Source organism: Schistocerca americana, chromosome 6 (assembly GCF_021461395.2).
Source record: "Schistocerca americana isolate TAMUIC-IGC-003095 chromosome 6, iqSchAmer2.1, whole genome shotgun sequence".
In the NCBI taxonomy this organism is placed as follows: Eukaryota; Metazoa; Arthropoda; class Insecta; order Orthoptera; family Acrididae; genus Schistocerca; species Schistocerca americana.
Window position 1 is genome coordinate 346,311,855 of NC_060124.1, and position 9,998 is coordinate 346,321,852.

Genomic DNA, 9,998 nt, shown 5'->3' on the forward strand with positions numbered 1-9,998 from the left:
GTTCTACGACGGTTTCAATTTAACTGTGTAACGAGTCAACGTCTCCTAAGGGAAAGAGAAAAGTCTCAGAGTTGCTTGTCCTGGTGGGCAGTAGTGTACTATGTGACGTGTACTGTGTCAACGTCTGCCTTGCTGCGAAACCTATACAGTGCCTGTGCATCTCCGATAAACATGGCTCGGTACGCGTTTTCGAAGTACATAGACATGCTTCTTGTTATGGCGAAGCGCGAGGCAACGGGAGAACTAGTAGTCGGCTGTATCACGAATGTTTTCAGCAGCGTAGCACACCATCGTGCGAACTTTTGCCCAAGTCACGCAGCGGCTCCGAGCCTTCACCGTGAGGAGGCGGGACTGTGGTGCTCCACGGTAACGCCTAGCGCCGGAATATGATGTACTGAATCGCATTGAAAACCCCATCAGCGAGTACTCAAAAACTTGTGCGTGTAGTGGGTGTTAGTCACAGTATCGTCTGGGACGTTCTGCATGTGCAACAATTACATTTATACCTTTTACAAAGGCTGCACGCTATGGGTCCAGCCTATTTTCCTCAACGCGTTACCTATCGCACCGCTGCACCGACACACACCTTTACAAAACGTATTGGATGCGTTCTTGAAAACTGTGTCACCGAATTTCCGTCAGGAAAAGTGGTTTCAGCATGATGGTGCACCATCAAACTGCAAAACAGACGATATGATGAAAGATGGGCAGGCGAGGTGGTCCAAGCTCGTGGTCGCCGCCATCACCAGATTTAATTCCTGTGGACTACTGCGTGTGAAGTAGTATGCAAAGTTTAATTTCGAGACTCCTGTAAACGCAGAGGAAGATCTGCTGGCACTAATTCTGCCACTGCACTAGTAGTTGAAAAGACGCCAGGTGGGGTGGAGAGAGTGTACCAGAACAAACTCCGTATATACAATGTATGTAACAACGTTGGTGTTCGCCATATCGAGCCATTGTTGTATTGCATCACTACTGTTCTGTACGTATATTATGCTGTTTTTTTTGTTTTGGAATAATGTAATCACGTAACGTTTAAGTGTTAGTACAAACAAATGTGCTTAAGTGATAAATAGGTGTTTCGTCAGGTTTCCTTTCTAAGTTTTACCTACTATTTGTAATGTGTCACGCCCAATTCTATTCCTCAAGCAGAAGTGTCTGAATTAAACATCTGAATCGAAACCGTTGTAGAAAATCAGAAAACTTGCCTTACACCTTAATTAGCACTGCCATCTCCTCATGCTTGTGTACAACGCTTCCAACGATTTGCCCCTTGTTGGAAGCAGAGCTGGAAATCTACTTGCTGATTCGTGTTCAAAATTAGATGCGATTCCACGTGAATCTATTCTGTAGAGACAAAACGCCCTCCTTTAAACTTGAGTCATACACTCCTGGAAATTGAAATAAGAACACCGTGAATTCATTGTCCCAGGAAGGGGAAACTTTATTGACACATTCCTGGGGTCAGATACATCACATGATCACACTGACAGAACCACAGGCACATAGACACAGGCAACAGAGCATGCACAATGTCGGCACTAGTACAGTGTATATCCACCTTTCGCAGCAATGCAGGCTGCTATTCTCCCATGGAGACGATCGTAGAGATGCTGGATGTAGTCCTGTGGAACGGCTTGCCATGCCATTTCCACCTGGCGCCTCAGTTGGACCAGCGTTCGTGCTGGACGTGCAGACCGCGTGAGACGACGCTTCATCCAGTCCCAAACATGCTCAATGGGGGACAGATCCGGAGATCTTGCTGGCCAGGGTAGTTGACTTACACCTTCTAGAGCACGTTGGGTGGCACGGGATACATGCGGACGTGCATTGTCCTGTTGGAACAGCAAGTTCCCTTGACGGTCTAGGAATGGTAGAACGATGGGTTCGATGACGGTTTGGCTGTACCGTGCACTATTCAGTGTCCCCTCGACGATCACCAGTGGTGTACGGCCAGTGTAGGAGATCGCTCCCCACACCATGATGCCGGGTGTTGGCCCTGTGTGCCTCGGTCGTATGCAGTCCTGATTGTGGCGCTCACCTGCACGGCGCCAAACACGCATACGACCATCATTGGCACCAAGGCAGAAGCGACTCTCATCGCTGAAGACGACACGTCTCCATTCGTCCCTCCATTCACGCCTGTCGCGACACCACTGGAGGCGGGCTGCACGATGTTGGGGCGTGAGCGGAAGACGGCCTAACGGTGTGCGGGACCGTAGCCCAGCTTCACGGAGACGGTTGCGAATGGTCCTCGCCGATACCCCAGGAGCAACAGTGTCCGTAATTTGCTGGGAAGTGGCGGTGCGATCCCCTACGGCACTGCGTAGGAACCTACGGTCTTGGCGTGCATCCGTGCGTCGCTGCGGTCCGGTCCCAGGTCGACGGGCACGTGCACCTTCCGCCGACCACTGGCGACAACATCGATGTACTGTGGAGACCTCACGCCCCACGTGTTGAGCAATTCGGCAGTACGTCCACCCGGCCTCCCGCATGCCCACTATACGCCCTCGCTCAAAGTCCGTCAACTGCACATACGGTTCACGTCCACGCTGTCGCGGCATGCTACCAGTGTTAAAGACTGCGATGGAGCTCCGTATGCCACGGCAAACTGGCTGACACTGACGGCGGCGGTGCACAAATGCTGCGCAGCTAGCGCCATTCGACGGCCAACACCGCGGTTGCTGGTGTGTCCGCTGTGCCGTGCGTGTGATCATTGCTTGTACAGCCCTCTCGCAGTGTCCGGAGCAAGTATGGTGGGTCTGACACACCGGTGTCAATGTGTTCTTTTTTCCATTTCCAGGAGTGTATTTTCTGGAAGAGGAAGAAATTGCTATGGGCTAGATCAGACGAGTAGGATGGCTGGGGGACAGCTGTCATGTTTTTGCCACGAATTCCCTCACAGTGAGGAAGGTATGTGCAGGTACACTGTCATGAGTCAATAATCACTCTTTTTTCTCCTATATCTGAGTCCATTTACGTGTAGCATCTTCTGTCACTCTCAGTAGAAATTCCGTGTGACTGTTTGACCACATGGAAAAAATTCTTTATAGACAGTTCCATGAATGTCAAAAGTAAATAAATAAATAAATTTTTTGCGTTGACAAGATACTGCGGCCTTGGCGGTCTTGTTTGGGCCGCGGAGAGGACGAAGTCTCCCACTGCAAAAATTGCTGTTTCAATGCAGCGTCGTAAACTTACACCCATTATTTATCGGCAGATACGACCGAGGACAGGAAATGGAGACAATCTCGAAGAGTCGTTTGCAATTCAGTGCATACCTGAACATCATAGTTGGTCGGCTTTCAAAAGTCGAAGAACCAAATTCGCTGCCATTCGTCTCATATGAGTTCATTGGCTAATATGCGTTGAAACAGCGTGTAAAATAGTAGCTATTTCACAAACATCTTGCCTTCTGTTGCTGTGGATCTCTTCACTTACTCTCGCTATCGTTTTAGGAGTTTTGCATGATCACGATCGGCCCGCTTAAACCACTCAAATGTTCTTGCTGGGCTCGAAGATTTCTCATAAAAGCCTCTCCCAGCAGGCAGTGGGTTCCAGTTACAGATCTGCAGGGTGTCGAACAAAACAATGCAGATTTTTTTTCCGTCTAGTCAGCCACCTACAACTTTGCAGACACTTTAGGACACCGTGCAAAGAAATCAGAACAACATTCACTCCCAATAACGCCACGTGGAAGACTGACCATTGAAAGACACAACTAGAGACGCCTAGCGGCAGAAGTTTGCACTGATGATTGGGTACCACATTCAAATTCTCGGAAATTTTGCTAAACATATACAGTGTGTCTCTTCTTAGAGTCGTCAGGCGTATTTTCTCTGATGTTTCAGCAGATATTGGCAATTCAGCTTTTTAACTGTGTTAAGCCGTCGGCATATGGACCGTGCATCCGACGTTGAGCGTTGAGCGTGCCGAGGTTCTGACGTCATAGCGGGGAATAGCACGTTCGGGAGTCTTTCCGAACGTGCAGAGCAATATCTGGCGTGTCAGATATTCTGAGCGTGCGTCTGATCGTTGACCAGTGAGATGGCACAACACCACCTACGTCACACGCGCGAGAGTTGTGAGGCGCCATATTGGCATTCATTTCAATCCTATATGTATATATGCTTTCTGAGCACCAGCAAATTGAGAGTCACTGTAAAACTCGTTGTTAGTTGTGTGATTCGTTCCAATAAATTAATGAGAAACATCGTATTCGTGGCAAAGGAATTATTGTAACTTGCATATTATGAGAGTAGGCTATTTGAAGGCAGCGACACACTGAAGATCCACCCAAAACGCATTGTTCTTGGTACAATTTTTTGTAATTAAATTTCAATTAGTAACATAATTATCTACGATTAACGTTTTCAGCAAGGGGTAATACTATGTATGGGAACAACGCGCGTGTTGTTTGTTTAGTGTAATGAGCAGCGTCTTTGCCCAGTAATGAGTTTTTGTTGGGACGGTGGTTGGCGTCCAAACGCATCGAAATTTTTTTCCTAACAACTACTTAAACTAAATTATCCTAAGGATAAACACACACACCCGTGCCCGAGGGAGGACTCGAACCCCCGCCGGGACCAGTTCTGATACTTAATTATTAGTTTAATATAAGTATATGCTATATTATTTGATGTTATGTAAATACAAGTTCACCTTTTTTTGAGGGGTGACCTTGTTCGATTGGCTAATCTACAGGACAGCTTGCGCTACTTGTATAAAGATATTTTGCTCCTTTTTCTTCTATGCTTCGTAATTCACATGTTGCAGAGATTCTGCTACTGGGTAGGAACAGTGATCAAGTAATACTGACCTTGGGGTTTTACTAAAATGTGGGAATGACGAAATAATGTTTACCTTATGCGGAGAAGTATTCCAAATTTGTACCGCACTGTTTTTTTTTTTTTTTGTTTTTTTTTAATCTTATGGGACTTAACTGCTAAGGTCATCAGTCCCTAAGCTTATACACTACTTAAACTAAATTATCCTAAGGACAAACACACACACCCATGCCCGAGGGAGGACTCGAACCCCCGCCGGGACCAGCCGCACAGTCCATGACTGCAGCGCCTGAGACCGCTCGGCTAATCCCGCGCGGCCCGCACTGTTTGTAGTGGAACTTTTATAGGCCTGTGTCCTTACTGATTGGTCATGGTACTTTCCTTTTCGTGGACGATGGAGGAAATGTACGTTTTAACAGAGCTAACGTGGGAATTTTACGCGCACCCGTTGAGTAAACAGTGTCATTTACAAACTAGAAACATCTCTCAACTGCCGCCGGAGTGCGTTGCGATCGCGTACACCACGTTGGGGCCCACGTACCGTTGCTGAGCGTTCAGCAGCACGTTGAACTTGGCACGCTCGACATTAAAGGTCGACAGCACGGTCCGTGTGCCGACGGCTTAACTAAAGTCAGCACAAGCGAGCAGTGCTCATCAAGTCTTTCACTCGATGTCCAATACTGACGGAAAGCGTCGGTTTGTTTCCCGTTACAAATAAAATTATATTTAAAGCGGAATTTACGTCTGCAGTCGACAGAGCGGTCTCAAATTAGTCTAGTGCGATATTTGTTTCTTCGATATATATTGTCAGCGCCAGTAAAACACGAAAAATAGGCGTCAGTCCTGTAGTGACAGCAGCGCCGCATGCTTGGCGGTAGCAGCGGGCCAGGGCATGCTATCGCTGCAAGAGTACTGGTTATTCTTTGAGTTTTACGGTTTCTATTAATAAACACCGATAAAAAATGTCGCACTAGAGTAATCTGGGACCTTCCAGTCGAATGGGCCTTAAAATTCCGCTTTAAAAGTTACTTTGTTTGTAACGGGAAACAAGCCGATGTTTTCCCTCGATACGGGACGTCGCACGAAATACTTGATGAGTTGTGTTTTTATTGTCCAGCTGCACAATGCAACACCGAAATTGAAGTTATCTGCTGAAACACCAGAGAAAATGTACCTGAGGACTGAAGAGAGAAACCCTTTATGCGTGAAAAGTTACTCTAATTTTAAAGGTCCCTTTTACGAAGACTGATGAAGTGGCAAATACATTTGACAGCTGGTCTATTCGTGGACCTAATAACTACTTTAGGAGGAAAAAGTCCTTTTAAAAAATTGTATAGTGTAATTGTTCTCGGATAAATGTATTTATCACATTCTGTTAGTATATGTGCCATGTCCTCATCAATAAGTGAAGAATAGTAGCTTGGACAGTGTTAATTTTAATAGCTGTCTCGTTTTATTAGTGTTCATGTGACATGCTCTTACCTTTTAGTAGTAACATCATCTTTTCTCGTGGGGGCCGTATTCGGAAACCAAGGGTTGCGTGGAATCTGTTGTTGAATTTCCCAATACCACGTGCCTTTGATGTTACGGTCCGTGTCCCGTTTTGCATGACTGGTAAGTGTGGTATGCAAATCACTGTATGGTAGGGATATTTCCATAGGACGTAGATGCTGCGCCATTCTTTGCCAGGTGGTCTGCACATTCGATGATCCTGATACCAACATGTTCCAATACCCGTCACAGATGAATCAGTTGACACTTCTCAGTATATTGTGTGCCAATGAATTTACAGTTTTTCGTTCTACTGCCAGCAGTATTACATAGCCGTCCATAATTGCGGAAGTGTTGCCGGCGCAGAATTTTGTGCAGGAACTGACATCTCATAAATGTTCGATGGGATTCATGTTGGTCGATCTGGGTGGCCAAATCATTCGCTCGAATTGTCCGGATTGTTCCGCAAACTGATGGCAAAATCCGTCGTTTTTGGGAAGAATGGAGTGCATTAATGGCTGCCAGTGATCTCCAACTAGCGTCGTAATAGTGGAATTGTCAAATTGCTTTCACGTCGTAATTAACATTTAATTTTAACATCCTGATAAGAACAAATAGTTCAAATGGATCTGAGCACTATGGGACTTAACATCTGAGGTCATCAGTCCCCTAGAACTTAGAACTACTTAAACTAACTAACCTAAGGACATCACACACGAGGCAAGATTCGAACTTGCGACCGTAGCGGTCGCGCGGTTCCAGACTGTAGCGCCTAGAACCGCTCGGCCACTGCGGCCGGCTTGACAGCAACATTTACGATCTTATTAAAACAGGGACAGTTACAAAACAGTCTATTAACGACGCAATATGGGCGTCACATCAATCTAGTCGTACCTGAAAATGGCGATAAAGCGGAAACACTCTGTCGTAATTGTAAATAAAGACTACTTGTTATAAGCAGCTATTTGGTGTATCTACTGTAACAATAATGACTGCTTCCAGTCAATCATCGGTTCAGTTGGACCAGAGGGTCTAGTCCACTGCATGTAAACACACCCACCCCATTATGAGGACAACACCGGCCTAAACAGCACCTTGTTGGCAACTGGGGTACATGGCTTCGTGGGATCTGCAGCATACTCCGAATCTACTGTCAGCTCTTATATGGCTTCTTGGGATCTGCAGCATACTCGTATCCTGCCATCAGCTCTTACCAACCAAAATAAGGGCTCATCTGACGAGGCGACGGTTTTCCAGTCCACTTGGGTCCAGCCGATATGGTCACGCGCCCAGGAGAGGCGCTGCAGACGATGTCGTACTGCTAACAAAGGCACTCGCATCGGTCGTCCGCCGCCTTAGTCCATTAACGCCACATTTCACGGCACTGTCAAAAAAAAATGGCTTTGAGCACTATGGGACTTAACTTCTATGGTCATCAGTCCCCTAGAACTTAGAACTACTTAAACCTAACTAACCTAAGGACATCACACAACACCCAGCCATCACGAGGCAGAGAAAATCCCTGACCCCGCCGGGAATCGAACCCGGAAACCCGGGCGTGGGAAGCGAGAACGCTACCGCACGACCACGAGATGCGGGCCCACGGCACTGTCGTCACGGATACGTCGTCGTAAGTCTCACATTGATCCCTGCGACTATCTCACGCAGTGTTGCTTGTCTTTTACCACTGACAGCTCTACGGAAACGCCGCTGCTCTAGGTCATTAAGTGAAGGTCGTAGGCCACTGCGTTGTCCGTGGTGTGAGGTAATGCCTGAAATTTGACACTCTGGATCTCGGAATATTGAATTCTCTAACGATTTCCAAAATGGAATGTCCCGTGTGCCTAGCACCAGCTAGCATTCCGCGTTCAAAGTATGTTAATTCCGGTCGTGGTAATCACGTCGGAGACCTTTTCGTATCAATCACCTGAGTACAAGTAATAGCTCTACCAATGCACTGCCCTTTAATACCTTCTGTACGCGATATTACCGCCACCTGTGTATGTCATTATCGCTATCCCATGACTTTTATCAGCTCACTTTATTGTAATGGTGCAGTGTATTTCGCCGACAAATTATCTCCTACAGTTATTCACTAACCGTCATATACTTCGGTTATTTAATACAATGTGTTTTGTTATATAGGCAGACAAAAGTCTTGTTTGTTTCATTAAGTGTCATAACTGAAACTGGTGAAATGGGCTTTGCTTGTAACTAATAAAATAAAGAAGCTATTAAAATATTTATTTCAAATGAAAAAAAAAGTCATGCAAGAACATAACTTCTTTAAAAAAAATGTACATCGGCTGTGGACCCAGGCACTGAAAAGATCTAGATTGGAAGAGATGAACGAGCGAGGTGGTGCCGTGGTTAGAATATTAGACTCGCATTCGGGAGGACGACGGTTCAAACTCGCGTCCGGCCATCCAGATTTAGGTTTGTCCGTGATTTCCCTAAATCGCTTCAGGCAAATGACGGGATGGTTCCTTTGAAAGGCCACGGCCGATTTGCTTCCCCATCCTTGACACAATCGATCGTACTTATTGACGGAAAGTCATCAAATAAAACAGAAGTGATCTCTGGCGTTCCCAAAGGTAGTGTTATAGGCCCTTTGCTGTTGGTTTTCTATATAAACGATTTGGGAGACAATCTGAGCAGCCTTCTTCGGTTGTTTGCAGATGACGCTGTCGTTTATCGTCTAATAAAGTCATCAGAAGATCAAAACAAACTGCAAAACGCTTTAGAAAAGATATCTGAATGGTGCGAAAAGTGGCAGTTGACTCTATAACGAAAACTGTGAGGTTATCCACGTGAGTTCTGAAAGGAACTCGTTAAACTTCGGTTACCCGATAAATCAGTCTAATATAAAAGCCGTAAATTCAACTATAAACCTAGGTATTACAATTACGAACAACTTAAATTGGTAGGAACACACAGAAAATGTTGTAGGGAAGGCTAACCAAATACTGCGTTTTATTAGCAGGACACTTAGAAAATGTAACAGACCTTCTAAGGAACTGCCTACACTACGCTTGTCCGTCCTCTTTTAGAATACTGCTGCGCGGTGTGGAATCCTTACCAGGTAGGACTGACGGAGTACATCGAAAAAGTTCAAAGAAAGGCAGTACGTTTTGTATTAGCGGGAAATATGGGAGAGAGTGTCTCAGAAATGAACAGGATTTGGGCTGGACATCATTAAAAGAAAGGCGTTTTTCATTGCGACGGAATCTTCTCACGAAATTCCAATAACCAACTTTCTCCTCCGAATGCGAAAATTGAAAGTAGGCTGTTTAGGTAGCGCTCTGTATGAAAATCACTGACTGTGCTGTGTGCAGTCTGTGGCTGGTTTGCATTGTTGGAATATTTGCTATTGTAGTGTTGGGCAGCTGTATGTGAACAGCGCGTAGCGTTGCGCAGTTGGAGGTGAGCCGCCAGCAGTGGTGGATGTGGGGAGAGAGATGGCAGAATTTTGAGAGCGGACGATCTGGACGTGTGTCCATCAGAAAGAGTAAATTTGTAATACTGGATATCATGTAGTGATATATATATATATATATATATATATATATATATATATATATATATATATGGTGACTTTTGAACATTATTAAGGCAAATACACTGGTCTCTATCAAAATCTTTCATTTGCTAACTATGCCTATCAGTAGTTAGTGCCTTCAGTAGTTAGAATCTTTTATTTAGCTGTCAGTATTGGCGCTC